Below are 18,683 nucleotides of genomic sequence, written 5' to 3'. Positions count from 1 at the left end.
ACTAACAGGCAGTAAGTTTAAAACTAACAAAAGGAAGTTCTTTTTTTCCCACACAGCATGTAATTCAAGTGTGGAAATCATTCCCATCCAGCAAAGGTTATGGAAGCTGACAGTTTAGCCAGATTCAGGAAGAGATTGGACAAATTCTTGGAGGAAAGGGGCATCAGTAACTATTGAGCATGGGAGTTAGGGATGCAGACTTCCTAGACCTGAAATGCTGGAGGCTGCAAGTGAGAGAAAAACAGTGGAAAAAAGCCCAGTTCACTCTTCCTTTCAGCCTCTAATCTCTGCCACTGAGACACAGGATACTGGATAGGATGGACCTATGGGCTCACCCAGTAAATGGTAATTTGTATATTCTTATGTTGTTAACTATGTGCTTTAGAGAAGGAAGTCCTGGGTCTGGATAAGACGTTTATAAATGAGAGTTCTGGATTTTGTAAATATAATCATTAGTCCACCCATAATGAAAGCAACCCGGGCTCCACATCTTTGCAGTCAGTAAATGGAGATTGATCTAAACTGCTGAAAATTATGGTTGAGTAAAGCCTGGAGAGGACTAAAGGGTGATTGGAGGGAGACTAGGTTACACTCATCTCAATAAAGAGTCTGATTGAGGGATTAGGAATTGAATTAAATTCTAACTACCTATTAGCAGTTCTTATTACACTTCATGATAGAGCACCTTTCATTTTTATTAATGTTCATTCCCCTCTATGGACATCAAGAACTTTTGCAGTCTTGAAATGGGAATTATTACACAATGCCCTGGAGATGATACAAAATAAATATCCAGAAATAATATTAGCAGGTGATTTTCAAATTGGTGGCTCAGGTATCCATGATGATAGAGATGTAATAAATGAAAAATGGGGAATTCCCTCCAGTAACCTTATGTGTTAAGATATTAAATGAAGGAAGGTGATGCTTCTTGAAATTTATTGCAGAAGAGAATTTCAAAGTATTTAATGGATGGACTATAGGCTGTAACTGGGAAATTTATGTTTGTTATAATTAAAGGAGCAAGTGTGATAGACTATATACTAAAAGAACCACATATGTGGAATGAGTACAAATCATTTGAAATTCTAATGTTTGGATAGTGACCGCTTGCCTCTGAAAAATCCATTAGAATTTTGTGGGCTTTCCCCCACTTACTATATACAACTAGCCCCCAGATTAGAACTTGTTGCAAGAAGATAAGTAAATGGAATAATGATTTACGAGATAAATATATTATCCTATCAAATATACTTTCTCAGGCCCCTTGTCTCATATTCTCAAAGAAAAAGGAAGCACTGGTACCCTGATTCCTCCAACCAGCTTAGCATTTAATCAATAAGATACAGTCATACTCCCTCTTCAACATTTTTCCTGGCTTAATGAATCTATATTTCAGAGCAACAGCTTCAATAAGTGGGGTTGGGAGCTCCAGTCATCAAGCTCATTAATCTCTCCCAGGTGTTTCAGCATTCTCTTGGAAGGTAGGAGATGTGGGTTTGAATCTTTGCCAGCAAATGTGAGAATTAAAACTAGTCTTCCTACATCCTGGGTGAGTGTTTTAACCACCAAACTACTATACAAGTTGGAGTCTCTTGTACTCATACTGTGAGGAAAAATGGGGCCTGTCACTACATTTTGTGAAGAGTTTGATTTGTTAAGCAGGCAGCAGGCACTCTCAAGTAGGTGCTACTAGACTAAGTCCCTCTGGCAACAAAGGTGAGTAATGGCAAGTTTGTGGAACTCAGTAGAATTTGGGCATAATCACTATTTGACCCTTGTGGCTATTGCTATGTTGAGAATCAAACTTAATGTAAGTAATGACAATGATATTCTCCCATAAATTGGGCGAAGATACTATAGGCCTGATTCTTCTCTAGCAGAAAGTTTATATTAGCACAATAAATAGAATTAACTGGTCTTATACCTGATTAATAATAATATAACTGGACACAATATAACATTAACTGTGGGTAAATACTTTATAATGAGATTCACATTGTTCTACAGAAAATACATTATATATGTCTTTCCAGCAGAAGCCTGGGTCATCAACAGTATATATTAAATGAGATACTTGAAAATAGATTTGAAATCTCCTGTTTTCTCTGTGTGAATCCATTGTCTATGGAATCTGGAGTTTTTCAAATTATTAACTAACTTTATGACTGTTATCAGTGATGATATATTTAAATTTAATGTAATCCTTTTTATTCCTACAGATCAACAGGGGTAGTCTATGGGCTGTACTACACATTTAAATTGAAGCTGGAAAGAAACCAGCAGTAGAGTTGTTAACATATTTTCATGGAAGATGCCGAGTAGTACACTCCTGAAACCTGGAAGGTGCTGAATTTTAACTTATTTTCAAGCATTACATTTATAAGTGCTTGGGTTTTTTATAGCCAGATAATCATTTTTATTGTGTCATAATTACTTTGCACATGCGGCTATTCTAAATATATTGCACAATTAACCAGCTAATTGCGTAATATATATAATGTGTAACAGGGACCTATACGGTGCACTTCTACCTTGCCTTCTTTGAAATTAACAGGTAAAGAATAATATAATCATGCACACACATGTCTCCCTCAGTATCTGATATTGATATATGAAATTTTGCTAACAAATATTGAGCAAACTTCTAGCCTTTGCTTTCAGAAACAAAACTAACAAAAGTCGAAGAGGTAGAAAATACAATGAAATCTTTTTGATTTAGGTGTTATGTTATAATCAGACATGTTGAAGTATGGTGTATTTCTCAAATTCAGAGATGTTTGTTGTTTTCTTACTCTTTATGGTAAATGGATGCAACTTCAGGTTTTGATTATAAATTTAGTTTTAAGAGCTCTATTGCTAGGAAAAAATGGTTTCCTTTTACTATACAGCCCTTTCTTAATTCAGGAAGGGGTGGGTTGAAATTCACTAACTAGAAATGCTCTCCACAGGCAGAAGGTGGGTGGTTAACTGCTGCTAATGTTTGTTGGAGCACTTAGTTTATTACTTTGGTGTTTGAATGCAATTGTTTCCTTTATGTCAGGGTAGGTATGTTAAAGTATCATGCTGTGATGCTAAAAGGGCTTAAGTAATGATGCTGTCAAAATGGCTGTGTCATGACATCCCCTGCTTTAAAAGCAGTTGTTGCATAAAACATTATTATCAAAATACTACATTTTCACCTAAGTGATTTACTCTCAGTATGCACATGATGTCTATATCTGCTTACTTTACTGACTAGAACAAATGTTTTGTACTGTTAGCACTGCAAAACCAGGATGGCTTTGGAAGATTGAGCTGAATTTTATTCTACCTCATGCATCAGCAGCAAACTTGTCAGATAAAAGTCAAACTGCAGAATATTTATTACTAGTGACGGTGTAAGAAACAGAGCAGATCTCAGGGTGCATTTGCATAGTAGGCAGTTAAAAATGTATCTTTTGATTTATAAATGGAATGCACGTAATCAGGAGTCATCAAGAAACAATATGTAAAACAATCCCATTATACCATAGTCACATTTCTGATATAACTATCCCTAAAGGCACTACTGTGTGTGGTTGTTGTTGTTGTTGTTGTTGTTGCTTTTGTATTTCTTTCCTGTGTCAAGTGGACTACCAGTTCTCCAAAGTAGTTTTTACCTTAGTTCCTACAGATCTTTTCTATGCAATATAATGGGATTCTGCATATTTATATTGTTTGTTCTGAACGTGTGTGTATTAAGTGAAAACATTTCTGTAATATGAACATTTTTATTGGAGTCAGGAGTTCCTGTTACAGTTACTTCATTATTTATTCCTGAATACACAGAGTTAGTAGAATGGGAACAGACCAGTACTTGATCATATTACAAAAATCACAACATATACACAAATTGTGTCTTTTTAAACCATTTTAACTTTGACAAATCACAACCGATTGCCACCAGAAAGTGGCAGTCACATCTGAGATATGGACACTTTGCTCTTCCAGTTTTCAATGTTGTAATAGATGTTATAAAGAGCTATTCCAGGGGGAAAAAAAAACATTACAAAAGAAAGCAATGAGAGAAAAATGTCTCCTCCATTTCAGATACTGTGTTTGCTACATCTCCTACTTTTATACGGCTTTGTACCTTTGTTTAGATGTAGATGTATATTTGGTCAATTTGCTCTGGATAGCATTGTATTGTAATTCCTCTTTAGAAATACCTTCTAAGGCTATAGAAGTGCTTATCTGCAAACATCAGGGGATCTATGGAAAATGTCAGGAGAAGGTTTTCCAAACTACAAAGGTTGCATTCAGACTAATGGAATGTCCCACCTCAAAAGTCCTTGACAAATGGCTGGTAATACACAGTGACTCCAGGGTCCTACAGCCTCAGGCAGTCACCATATCATTTGTTGTTCCTAAAGCGGGTTGTTAGCAGCTTGGGCCTCAAAATACAAATTACCTTGTCTTTGGACATAATCTGCAAGGCAAATAAAAAGGTCATTGATTGCATCTCTAGTCATTGTTTGTTTTGTGAGAACAGCTCCCTTCATTTTCATATTAATGTGTGTGTACATAGTGATTAATACTGTAATGTGAATGTAATATGTATAAAAGCAGGAGTGGGGGGCAGTCTGCAGAGCTGTACTTGCCTGTTAATTTGGACTACAACTCCCAGAAAGCCCCAGGGGCTGGGGGACATGGGAAAAAGAAAGAGGAAGTTTGAGGCTGGAGTAAGAGGAAGAAATTGCAGCATGCACTTGGAGCTTCGTCAGCCCTGGAAAGAGCAATACACAGTGGAGCTAAAGCTCTCATTGCCTTGGTCAGCCAGGAGTGTAGACTGAAGGAGCTAAAATCAGATTTAGGGGCAGCTGCAGGCTGCTGTGTGAGTGCTCTAGGAACTAAAAGCTGTTTTGGGGGAACACTTCTGGAAGTTCAGGGGAGAAATTTTAAGTGCTTGAGTATATGTTACTGGTGTTGATGTTTCTTTATCTTTTACCTGTTCCCTCCTTTTGGCCCATTGGCTTGTGACCCTAGGACCTATGATTTTTTTTATATAAAAGTGGTAAATCCCCATCACTTCTTGTGCCAATTTCGTGGGCTGCAGGGTTAGCACAATATGAGCAGTTGAAATAATGAAAGCATGATTTTGTATATAAAATGTGCACCTTAATATATATATATATATATATATATATATATATATATATATAAAAATTATATAATAACCTTATAAATTATATATCATACATGATGGATTATAAACGTATGTAATACACAAAAATATAAACAGTTTAAGCTTTCAAAGTCAGGCACTCAAAAGTTAGAAAATGCTAGAAATTAACTTGCCTGCATATCCTTAATTCAGTCCCCTTGCACATCTGCCTTATGAAACAGTCTTTAATTACAAGATCACATACTACTTTTTCCAAAGAGCACTGATTTCATTCTATGTACAAAATGAATGGTGCTTACCTAAGAAGTAGATGTTCAATTATTTGTTTTATTTTCATTGTTTAACATGTAGCTCTAAGCCACATTTATGGTGCCCTGTTCAAACCTCTCCCTGAAGACAAAATTTTTAATTTTCTCATGAGCTTTACTGTCATTGACAAGCACTAATGAATGCATCTTTGAAACAGGCTCGGAGCTGAAGGGATAGTATTCTTTTCATTTTACATATGGGAACCTGAGGCAAAGACAGATATTAAGGTCAGAAGCCTACACTGGTTTTGGGAGACCAGTTTGGGAGCAGACTTTTCAGAATCCTTAGCATTATATACAACTTCATGGGTGCATCCAGATGAGTCCACATGTGTGGTTTGCAGCACTTCAAAGCTGTTTGAGGCTCCACAAACTTCACATGGGGCACGTGCACCCATCACCACATTTCTGATTTGCAACACAGCATCAAAATTAACACTGTAAATCCCAGTGTAAAGAAGAAAAAAAAAAAGCTGCAAAAAAAGGGGCATGGAGCAGCGTGGCAGCAGTGTGCACTACCAGAAATGGAGTTTGGCCATCCAGAGCCACAGTTTGGCTGTTGGCCAGGCTCTGTGCAGCCAGATCAGTGCCTTTGCTGCCCTAGAAGGCCCCCAGAGTGCCAAGTAAGTCTGCAGGAGCCAGCACAGGTGCTGGCTCCAGCCTTCCCTACCCCACCCAGGATAATTTGACATGTGCCAGAGCATGCATGCAGGGGCATTCCCTGAGGCACAAAGCAGTGGCACAAATATGCACACCCCTGCATGTCTGTGCTCATCTGGATGCACCTTATAGGTCAGCAATCACAGTGATGCACCCTATAGGTCAACGTGTCCAGATGAGCGAGCACATGCCTGTTGTGGTATCTCAAAGCAGTTTAAGACTTAGCAAGAGGCATGCTAAGAATGAAAAAAAAATGATCCCCATGCTGCACATTTGCAGCACTGACTCTAAATTTGATACCGGGAAATCCCGGTATCAAAAAATAACATGCTGAGGAAAAGCGGCGCAGGGTGTGCTCCTGGAGCATTCCCTGAAGCAACCAGAAGCTGGATCCTCCAGAGAAACACTATAGGATGCAGCCAGAGTGTCTCTATGGTTGCTGTGTACCACTGCTGCTCCAGCATGCTGCCTCAGTGTGCTGGAGGATATAGGAGCGGGATAAGGTTGGCAGCGGTGGATCTGACCCAGGCTCTGTCCCAGGTAAGTAGGGATGGGGGGGGGGGACTGTGTGTGTGAGGGAACTGTGGGTGGAGGGACAGTGTGGGGGTCGGGGGACTGCTCAGGTGGGGTGGGACCCCTGCCCGGCCCCCCACATGGGGCATGGCCCCCCCTGCAGCAGTAGCAGCCATCGGGGCATCCATGGCCCGCTGCTGGCAGAGACCCCCGGTGCTGCAGCATGGGCTCAGACCATAGTGCATGGCACCAGCCTGGCCCACTGGCATGTGCCTTTGGGCAGAACTGGGCCAGATCTTGCTCCCAGAAGCCATGCACCCTCAGGCCAGTCAGCTGACAGCCAGCTGACAGCAAGAACTGGCCTGGTTATGACTGAGGCCATGCGCCAGCAGGCCGGGTTGGTGCCGGGTTGGAAGGGATTCATAGAATGTAGGTTAGAAGGGACCTCGGAAGATCATACAGTCCACCCCCCTGCATCAAGCAGGAAAGACAACTGGAGTCAAGTGACCCCAGCAAGGTGACCGTCCAGTCTCCTCTTGAAGATTTCCAGGGTAGGCGATTGCACCACCTCTGGAGGGAGCTTATTCCACAGTCTGGACACCATAGCTATGAAAAAGTTTTTTCTAATGTTGAGCTTGAAACAGTCTTCCAGGAGTTTGTGACCATTGCTCCTGGTTTTCCCCAAGGGCGCCCTGGTGAACAGTTGTTCACCAATCCCTTGATGTACGTCCCTGATGTAGCGGTAAGATGCTACCAAGGCCCTCTCAGCCTTCTTTTCTTCAGGCTGAAGAGTCCCAGGTCCCTCAGCCTTACCTTGTATGGCTTGCTGTGTAAGTCTCTGATCATATGGGTGGCCCTTCTCTGGACTTTCTTGAGCTTTTGATGTCCTTGTGGATGTGCGGTGCCCAAAACCAGACACAGTACTCCATGTTCGGTCTCACCAATACCAAGTAGAGTGGAAGAATCACTTCCTTGGTTTTGCTGGAGATGCATTGATTGATGCACACCAGACTATTATTTGCCCTCCTGTCTACAGCGTTACATTCCCAGCCCATGTTCATACTGTGGTCAATTTTTAACCCCAGGTCTCTTTCATTAGTAGTGTGTGTCAGATTGTCTTTGCCAAGCCTGTAGGTGTGAAGGGGATTGTTCATTCCCAGGTGGAGCATTTTATATCCATCCATTTTAAACCTCATCTGGTTCCGATCCACCCAACTTGCCAGCCTGGTTAGGTCCACCTGTATCTGTAGCCTATCTTCAAGCATGATCACGCTTCCCTATAACTTGGTGTCGTCCACAAACTTAGCCAGTGGCTTGGATGACACAACAGGCAGGAAACAAAGCACACGATCAGATGTAGTGAGGCAGCTGTGAGGGAGTGCAGCAGCAAACAGTCAATTAGGGAAGTAATCCAGTATAGGGCAGTGCAAGGTGGTGCAGCGGGGAAACACCCCGTCTTCTGAGAGGTGGCAGCAGAAGCAGCAGCAGCACAGTGGTAAAAGCCATCCAAGTCAGTAACTCAAGGCATGCTTCAGGTGAAGGTGAAAGTGAAGGTGAAGGCGGAGGGGGAACCTGCTAAGTCAGCTGGGGCAGGCAAGTCACCCTTAGGTGCCAGCAGTGATGGTGGGGGGAGGGGCCCACAGGCAGCACAGGGCCCCTCCTCAGGCTGTCCCCCGACCATAGCTTGGCAATGGGCTGGGCAGCAGGCCAGAACAGGAGTGCAGAAGCTGGGGTGCTGTGCAGTGCAGTTGCCCCTCCCCCCAAACGGGGGGCAGTGGCTTGCGGCATGCAGCAGCGGACCCCACCCTGTGGCGGGGGTGGGGTGGGGGTGGCAACAGCACAGCCCAAGCCAGGAAGGGGCATGGCCAATTTTTCCCCAAAAGCTCCTGAGAGCAAGCCGGCAGCAGCAGCATCTAGCAGCAGCAACAGCAGTAGCCAGAGGCAGGAAGCAGCATGGCCATCTTCTCCCCAGAAGCTCTGGAGAACAAGCTGCCAGCAGCAGAAGCAGCCTCGGACAGGAAAGGGTGTAGCCAACTTCCCCCCAGAAGCTCCTGAGAGCATGTAGCCCTGAGCTGCTCACCAGCGTGGCTCACCAGTGTGTTGCCCCCAGCCTTTAGCTCCCCCTGGCTAAAGATCCAGGAGGAGCTGGGCAAGGTCAGTTTGCCCCAAGTGGCACAACTTCTCCCATACCAAAGTGCATGTTCAGGCACATGTGCTGAGGCACAAATCTCCAGCACAAATTTGTGCCACTACTATTTGAGCTGGATGTGTGGACGCAGCCCTTATGTTTAAAGCACAACTCCTACTAACTTCAGATGAAGCTGTGAGTTCTTAGCATTTCTCCAAATCAGACTTCATGTTTCAATTTGGACATCCAGAAAATGAGGAACATTAAGTTAATGACTATTTCGAAAATCATCCATTGTAGAATCATAGAAAATTAGGGTTGGAAGGAATTTCAGGATGTCATCTAGTCCAACCCCCTGCTCAAAACAGGGCCATCCCCAACTTCATCATTTCAGCCAGGGCTTTGGCAAGCCGGACCTTAAAACCTCCAAGGATGGAGATTCCACCATCTCTCTAGCTAGTCTACTCCAGTGCTGCTTGTACTTGAAGGCTATATCTTAATTCTGAGGCAACCTGAATTTTAGCAATTCCCAACTTTTATGAAGTTGACTTTGTATTCTTAATAATTTTCTTTTAATACCTTTGTTGTGTAATTTCCCAGCTCATGAAAACATGATTTACAAAATAAACCCAGAGATTTCAAATAGGAATTCATAGTGTAAAAAACTTTCTGACCTGTTGTGGTCTTTTTGAGTTCTTTGCAACAGAAGCGCTCTATTATTTTTCTGTAGTCAAAACAATGAGTGAAAATTAACAGCTGGCATTGTCTAAGGTGCCTTGAGTCTAATAAGGTTGAAAACCACTGTTCAAGTTGTTCAAGAACATATTGGTTGCTTACAGAGATTTAAAAAACACTTGGCTCCTATGCTGAGCCCAGGATATGCACAGAAGAGGCATCACATAAGTTGGATCCAGCTTGCCCAACATCTTTATAGATTGGACACTTTAGTGAGGCTTTTTTTGGTGCTTTTATCTAATCAGCTATTAGATAAAGCACCAGAAATCCCTGATGAAGTGCCCAATCTATATAGATGCTGAGGTGCCAGGTTGGACTAATGCACTGCTTCTTCCAGTAAATTGTGTTTTGTTTTGTTTTTCTGTAAGCAGCGATAAGTAACAACTGGAGGCTCCTCCATTTTGATCCTGATATTCATATAAACTGTCTCATTAGCATCAATGCACTTGCTTATGGCAAATTTTGCAAACTTAATTGCCAATAATAGGCACAGAAAAAAAAAGGACTTAAGTGCTAAAATCACTTTAAATGCCTAAGTCCACTACTGGAATCCTCAAAAGCTCTGCCTGCCTGCTGCCTAACTCTGAAAGCATCTAACCTTACTTTTTATTTTAAAGTTCCCCAGACTCCAAAAATGTTGCTACTGTTCCTTCCCAGAATGTCCTCGGTCTTAACAGAGCTGATCATTTTACCACAAACCCATGCCTCAGCTCAGTCACGATCCAGGAAATGTAGATCAGCAGTTCTCAAACTTTTTAGACTCAAGTCACCCCTTGGAAAATGCTCCTATATTTAACCAATTTTTTGAAAATGGAAAAATAACAGAGCAATTCTTCTGTTGCAAAGAACTGAAAAAGATGACAACAGGTCAGCTTGTTTTTGGCAACATGAATTCCTATTTGAAATCTCTGGATTTACCTTATGAATCATGCACAGGTGTCTGTACATGTAACAGTGCTAATATTGTATGGCATCCTTTAAAGAATCTCATGGCACTTTGGTTTAGACCTAGATGTTCCTTCTCCAAAATCCCCCAAGATACTCAATCCAGGCTGTTTTACAGCATGCCTAACACACTGACAGCATTAGGCCCCACACAAAATGCAGTCACAGTTTTTATCCCCTGAGAACAGTACCCCCAGGGGTGCTGTGGAAGCAATGTGGTCACATCCTTGTGTTCTCAAATCCCAGCAACTCTTCTTGGAAGTGCCACAAAGATAGGAAGCTATGTACATACTTAGAAGATGCCATGACATGACTCAGAGCTAAAAAAAGCTTAATTATTAATCCAGTGTCTATCACAGTGGGGCTCCCGACCCCAAATATAACCTCTCATTATTAGCACAGTACCAGATAAAATGTGACATCATAAAACAATGGGTTAAGTTTAGCTAATAGGAATTAGTGGGGAAAGTTTTAGGGATGAAGATTCCACACAAGAAAATGAAACATTTTATGTTTGTTTCTTAATCAAGTAAAACTGCAAAATCTTTCTCTGAGTTAATGTACCCTGGAAGGTAGTTTAATTAATGGCTTTAGAAAAAAAAAAATGTAAGAGACAGGATAAAAATCATGGCCTACACTCTGCTTTCACTCCTTAATATAGCACTAGAGGAACTGTAGCCCCTGAGCTGGAAGCCCATATGGAAGTTGGGGAATAGGGTCTGGATCCTAGGAAAGCCACAGGCTTTTAAGGACCAAGCTTCTGGCATACAATCCCAAACCCCGTGGGAGGTGCCTAGATTCCACTTACAGAGAGAACCAGGCACCTCAGTCTGGGATCTATAATGCAAAACATCAGCATGAAGAACAGATACCCCAAGAACTAGCAAATAGAAGGGTAGGGCTATGCCAGAAATTCTGTCCCTCTTTGGAGGGACAGAATTTCATCCCTTCTTTCTCTGGAGGGACAGAGGGATGCAAAGAGGAGCCTCTGTTTACTTAGGATATATAGCCTGATATCTTCTCCTGAGGGTTGGCACCTACCAAAGAACTAAGCAGGCCAGAGATGGCCTCTTTCTATCTCATCTATGAAATCTTTATTGTACAGTGGAACAATTATAACAGGATTCGTGGAGAATATTACCACCCAGAATAACCTACCACCTCATGGTAAGGCTTTGCTTCTGGGAAGTGGGAGATAAGGATTTCAAGCCCTCAGGTCAGGCAGGAATTGAACCTGGGTTTTCTGCTTTCTGGTTTAGGCTGTAAGCACTAGGGATAAAAAATACCATCATCCTCAGCTTCATTTTGTGAAGAGTGTTGATATAGCATATCCTAAGAAGGACTATATCATGCCTAAATCTCACTGTAGGCAGCTCTTGTGGGTTGGAGTCCACATGGTATATGCCCAGGATCATAATTGCTGAATATGAACTTGATGTTTTCTCAATTAATACATTGCTGTTATAGCTGTGGTGGTCAAGGCAGATGAGAGAGTTGGGAGAGATAGGAGACAAAATTTTAGGCTTTAAGCTCTGGGAAAGAAGCATTCACAACCCAGGCAAATAGAAGCAAGAAAAAATGCTTTAACCTAATTATGTTAATGAATGTGTCCACATAAAAGGGAAGTGGAAAATTATCATTTGTAGAGCAAGGAGAAACAGAGGGGCAGACAAATTATGACCCATAAAGCCCATGTCTCTGTATGGTTTGTCCAATAAAAGATATAGCCTGCACTCTCAAATCTTGTTTCTTAACTAATAAAATAGGCATATGCAGCCATGGCACATTATATATGGGGTTGCTTAATAAGGAAAAATCTCTCCTGTTGTTCCTCAGAAGATCATTAAGATGCTATAGAAGAGGAGTGCTCAACTTCTGGCCTGAAGGCCAAATTCAGCCCACAGAGCCATGGTATATGATGGGTCAGGAAATTTGGTGGCAAGGGAGCAGTGGCAAGTAATATAGCCACCCTCCCCCACTACCAAATTCCCAAACTCTGCATGGTAGGTTGGGGCTGGACCACACCCTTTCCTCTCTGTGTGGTGGGCTGGGGGCAGGCCATAGCTCCTCCCTACATGGATGGATTGGAGCCAGGCCACACCTCTTCCCCCCACATTTGGACTGGGGCTGGGCCACATGTTCTACCAGGCCCAGCCCCAGTCCACGCCCTTAGGACCAGGCCATGCCCTTTCCCCTCTGCTGAGCCAGATGGGGTCTTGCCACATCCACACCAGGCATTGGAGTGGGACCACTGGCTGGATCTGGCCTGTGGACAGACCAGGCACTGTCTATCCAACCTGCTGGCCAGAAAGGTTGAGAACCACTGCTCTAGAATATCTAGAACAAATGTTTACCATCACAACCCTGCTTTGAGACAGGACATATTGTGACCTCATGCACACACTTACTGCTGTTCATGTGCCCTCACTTAACAGGGGGAAGGGATAAACCACCTTCTCATATGCTGTGCAGTAATGATCCCTCAATCCAATTTCAATCCACCATGGGTGCATCTACACATGAAATTAGTACAATGCAATAAACTATGGTTCAGGTTGCGCTTGAGTTTATTGTTCCCAAGGATATTGTCTTCACATGTGCCTAGAATCACAGCACATTGAGCCAAGGCAGTGCAGGCCTGGCTGACAGGAGACCTGGGGAGGATGAGCTTGCAGCCCAGAGCTGCTCCTGCTGAGTTCAGCATACTGAGGAGGGGCTGTCTGGGGCACAAGAATGCTATACTGTGGTGCTAACCATCAGGCAGCCACCACCCTGTAGCATGCTTAAGCTACTGGGCACATCTAAATGATGCTACATCACCATAGCAATGAGCTACTGCACTGTAACTCATTGCTACAGCAACGTAGCATCACCAGGCACAAATTGTTGATGGTGATGCTACTATGCAGTAGCATCCTACAAAAATAACTGTATAGTAGCAACTAAAAATAACCTTGTGGCGATGGACTGCTCCATAATGCTATTTACTGTGGAGTCATTTAGTACTAATGAGTAACAATTGTGCAGTCTGGCACATGTGTAGATGAGCCCACTAAGATGTACTTGTTCCCTCTTCATTTGGGAACACTGTTTATGTGCATAAGGTTATCTTAAAGTAAACATAAGCTAAACCAGGACAATTTATCCTGGTTTTAATCAGGGATAAACTAACCTAGTTCAGCAAGAACAAGCACAGGGGTACCTGGAACATCTTATGGGACATCAATCAGCCAACAAACTACCATACTGCCCCCCATACTGTCCCTATGCCTTTGATTATAGGCATAGGGACAGTTACTGCTATTCATGGACATGCAATTAATTAGGGGTGGGGACTTACTGTACCTCAGTTGCTCTGTATTAACTGTTTTTTTCATCTGGCAATGGGATATTTTTACCCCTCCTGCCTCATACCTTCCCCAGAAGAGCAACCCCCACCACATACCAGCCAGTTCCCCCAAGCCTGCCAAACCCTACATCCCACAAGCCACTCCTGGTTATGGTGCTGGGAACCAAGGAAGTAAGTTGGGGTAGGGGAGTGGCTTCTGGGATTGGGGTAGAGGATAGATTTATTGGGGGGGATTGGTCATCTGGGCGTGGAGGGGGTCAGGCAGTTAAAAATAGCACCTGCTTGGGGGGGATGGGGAGAGCCCCCTCATCCCTCCAAGCCACTCCAAGGACCTGCTGCCCTCCCTGATCCTGCCAAAACCCCCTCATGGATCCCACCTACCTCTCTGCACAGCCCCTAGACCCCCTGATACCTCCACCCCCTCTGTAGACCCCACGTGCCTCACCAATCCCCCATCATCTCCCAGAGACCTTGCCTGCCCCATGATTTCTTCTGGAGACCCAACCTTTACCCTGATTCCCCCAATCCCCACCCCCATGGATCCCACCTGTGCCCCATCTCCCTGCAGACCCTGCCAGCCCTGATCCTCTCCATGGACCCTGCTTGCTCCCCCAATCCTCCAAAGTTCCCCTGATAGACCCCCACATCCTAACTTACCTTAGATTGGGTGGCCATTTTTAACTTAATCTAACCTCCCCCTAGTCTCCCTGAGTGTCTGCACATACCCAAAGAAAAATAATAACTATATATCTCCACTCTCCAAAGGTTTCATTTTCAATTTCAGCTAGTGTTCAGCCAATTCTAATTACCCTTTGTTGTACACAATAAAATGTTTAGTGGGACAACTTAGGGAAGCAGGATATATGAGAGAAATTATGCAGCAAATGGGGAATTGCTCAAGTTGTAATATACTAAATATTGTTGCATACCTGTGCCAGCACATGATGAAGAAAAGATCCTCTTCAATTAATTTATAATGGTCAATTAACTCCTGGATAATAACTAACTGTATTTATACACAACATGACCTCAACTTCTAAACCTGGGTGAGCCAGGATAGGCATGTAGATATAACTTTTCAACACTCATGCATTGAATTTTTTAAATTTAAATATGAATTTAAGTCACTAAATTTGGGATAAAGATATGTGACAACAACTCAGTAATTTAAATCATTTAAGACATGATCTTGACCAACCCTGTGATCTCTAGGTTTCTGCTTTTAAAAATAAATTTCTGTCTTGAAAAAGGAAATATTTCCCCTAGGTTACATGGAGATTGTTTTAAATACTGACCTCAAGAAGAGTGGACAGGGAAGGTTAATGAAACGTATTTACTTGATAATATTGGACACTTCTAAGTAATTCCAAATCCCACAAACCAAAAAAGTGTTACTTATAGCATGACTGCAATTGTTCCACTGTGAGCATGTCTACATGAGACGCTAACTGCACTGGCCTAATAACATTGTGCATTAGTGTGTCAGGAAAAAAACATGCTAATACACTACTGTGCAGTAGGTAGTATTAGGTACTGTGAAGTAAGTGTTGCTAAAAACTTGTGCACCGGCGCTACTGCATAGTAGCTCAAGTTACTTGTGTTAGTTAGTTGGTTAGTTAACCAAGTACTAAACTTAATGTGCGGTAACAATGGCACATTAATAGATTTATAGATTTCATAGATTTTAGGTTCAGAAGGTACCTATTAGATCATTGAGTCCAACCGCCTGCCCTGGGCAGGAAAGAGTGATGGGGTCAGATGACTCCAGCCAGGTGTTTGTCCAGTCTCCTCTTAAGTACCTCCAAGGAAGGGGACAGCACCATCTCTCTTGGAAGCGTATTCCATATTTTGACATCCCTTACTGTAAATGTTTTTTGCCTGATGTCCACTCCTGATGTGCTCTCCTTCAGTTTGTGGCTATTGTTTCTAGTTACCCCAATGGGCACCCTGGTAGACATTGTATACCCTATTTCCTGCTGTCCAATGAGTCTGTAGACAGCCACAAGATCATCTCTCAGCTGTCTCTTGCGGAGGCTGAAGAGATTCAGGTCCCTCTATCCATCCTCATAGGGTTTTCCCTGTAGGCCTTTAACCAGATGGATGGCCCTCCTCTGAAACCTTTCCAGGTTATCTACATCCCTCCTAAAGTGTGGCACCCAAAACTGGATGCAGTACTCCAGTTGTGGCCTGATCAATGCCGCATAGAGGGGAAGTATCACCTCCCTATACCTGTTTGTGATGCACCTACTTATGTGATGCACCTACTTATGCAAGAAAGAGTTCGTTAGCTTTACTTACTACTTCATCACATTGGTGACTCATGCTCATTTTGGAGTTGGCTACAACTCCAGGATCCCTTTCCACAGTTGTGCTGCTTAGAATGGTACCTCCCAGGCTATAGGAGTGTTGATGATTCTTCCTCCCTAGGTGCAACATATGGCTCTTATCTTTGTTAAAGTGCATCCTATTCTGTTCCGCCCACATCCCCAGCCTGTCCAAGTCCACCTGGATTCGCTCCCTGCCCTATAGTTTGTTTACTTCCCCCCATAGTTTGGTGTTGTCTGCAAACCTGGACAGAGTGCTTTCTACTCCCTCGTCCAAGTTACTAATGAAGAATAGTACTGGTCCCAGGACAGAGCCTTGGGGAACTCCGCTGCCCACATTTCTCCAGGTAGAAACTGACCCGTTCACCACCACTCTGTAGATGCATCCCATAAACCAATTTTCCAACAACCAGACTGTGTAATAATCTACATTGCAACTGTTTAATTTATTTATAAGAATTGGGTGCAACACTGTGTCAAAGGCCTTTTTAAAATCTAAGTAAATAACATCTATCTCCATTCCTTCATCCAAGCATTTTGTGACCCAGTTAGTCAGGCAGGATCTGCCTGCTATGGACCCATGCTGATTGCCCCTTAGCATTATTTTACCTGCTGGTCCCCCACAAATGTGATCCTTAACAATTTTCTCAAAGGTCTTGCCAAGGATAGAGGTGAGGCTAACTGGCGTATAGTTACCTGGTTCCTCCTTCCTCCCCTTCTTGAAAATAGGGACCACATGGGCCCTTTTCTAGTCCTCCAGGAACATTTAGACATGCCCTATATGCCTTTTATTTCTTTTCTTAACACTTTATTTCCATGAGGGAATCCTTGAAAAGAAACAGTTTACCGTGTTATGTTCACTTTCAGTGCTTTTTCACATTGTCCTTCCTTAAAGAAGTGTCAGATGTTGGGCACTTAAATAAAACCAAGTGTAATATTTTCTTCCCAAAATATTTCACAAATTATTATGGCTAAGTATAAGAGAACTGCTTGTGATAAAAGAAGTGGCTGGACTTCCATCCAAAACTCAAATAAGACCACAATCAAACCACAGCCTAACAACTTGGTTTTACTTTTTGAAAAATCAATTTTTTAAGTATCTGCCAGTAGGTAGAAGAAACAGGTCAAGCCAGGAAGAAAAGTGGTAGAAACAGCAAGAGCACAACATAATACTAGTAATAACTTACTGTTCTCTGAAATTTTAACATTAGGTCCTGAACTGGTAGAAAGTGGGGTATTGTTATTAAAGTGACTAGAACCTAGGGAGTGACCCATAATTTTTGGATTTTGTTTCTCTGGAAACTGGCACTCTTAGGAATGGCAATGCAATACTTAAGTGCCCAATTAATTACTGACATTATAACATCATCCTTAGAGGCACCAAGCACCGGAGGAAATAACACTTTACTAAGTGGCAATTAGGAAAGTCCATGTAATGATATAATTTAGTGCTTATATAGCAAGTCTCACTTGTGAAATACAATTTTTTTTTTAAAAAAGGCAGGTAAGTTCTGTCATTCTAATGTTAAATGTAGGTAAACAGATTCCACAGTAACACAGCTGACTGGAGAACTAGCAACAGACTTGCACTCTAACAGCTTAATGCTAGGTACCAAGTCATACAAAATGTTGTCCTTTAAGCAAGGTTAGACAGAATAGCATGACCTTAGAAATATGCTGGGAAGGATTCACAGTCTGTGTGTGGAGCCTGTGTTCTCTTCTGTTCTCTTTGACCAATGTAGCCTGCTCAGTGTAAAGCAGAGTAAATATTTGCCATGATCAAAGATGTACTTTCAGTTCAGGCTTCTTCGTTGCCAGCCTCAGAGTTGTAGTTGACAATGTGAACTGAAGAATCTTGGCAAGTACCTTTCCTCCTCATGTTTGCAGGTCAAACTGCCAGATGTGAACATGAGGAGGGTCAGCCAACTTCCTTTTCAGCTATAATAGTAACACGCATTTTTACTTGTAAAGATGTGAAAGATTGTTTTGTGGCCATCATATTGCTGTATTCATCTGTGAGCAAAGCTTTTTATGATTATTAATTAAAATAAGATGTGCTATTTTTAAGCAGTAAGAAAATGTTGTCTTCTTCTATGGTTCAGCATATCAAGATTTCAACTCTTTTTCCATTATTCCTAAAGCAGGCAGATTCAGCCTAGTCTCATTTAATGCTGAGATGCACAATTATATTTTAAATTTAAAAAGTGTGTGGGATTTACCACAGTTCAGTGTATATGTTTTTGGAAGAATGTCAACACTTCCATTTGTCCGGTTCTTTCCTTTGGTAAGTGGAAGTTAAATTGGGGCTGTTTAACCCAGAAGGAAACAAAGTTAAGTTACCACAGTTTGGCTTCATTTACAGCAGGTAGGAATGGACAGATGAAACAGTTAACACTAAATCAACTGGTATACACACTCATAAATGATGTCATCGCTCTCTTTAAAACGGTATAATTTTTCGTTTGTCCACATCCTCAGTTGATGAAGTCCGTTGATGTCCATAGATCTAATAAGCTGATTCATACCAGCTGAGGATATAACACAAAAACAAATATAGTTTTACATACAAGGCCTA

General features: G+C 42.3%; 1 protein-coding gene across 6 annotated transcripts in view; it reads left to right on the top strand.

The window, feature by feature from the left end:
- Positions 1-293: 293 nt before the first annotated feature.
- Positions 294-18,683, top strand: part of VSTM2A (V-set and transmembrane domain containing 2A) — a 71,138-nt gene continuing 52,748 nt past the window's right edge. For 2 of the 6 annotated variants that reach the window (XM_006022170.1, XM_006022164.1), the window contains exons 1-2: positions 1,578-1,719; positions 2,223-2,346. The gene's annotated coding sequence lies outside the window, so the exon portion shown is untranslated. The other 4 variants (XM_006022167.1, XM_006022165.1, XM_006022166.1 and 1 more) reach the window with 4 other exon arrangements.

The sequence above is a fragment of the Alligator sinensis genome, unplaced genomic scaffold (genome assembly GCF_000455745.1).
Source record: "Alligator sinensis unplaced genomic scaffold, ASM45574v1 scaffold124_1, whole genome shotgun sequence".
Taxonomy (NCBI): Eukaryota; Metazoa; Chordata; order Crocodylia; family Alligatoridae; genus Alligator; species Alligator sinensis.
Note: the sequence above shows the minus strand (reverse complement) of the source record. Positions and strands in the feature narration are given on the sequence as shown.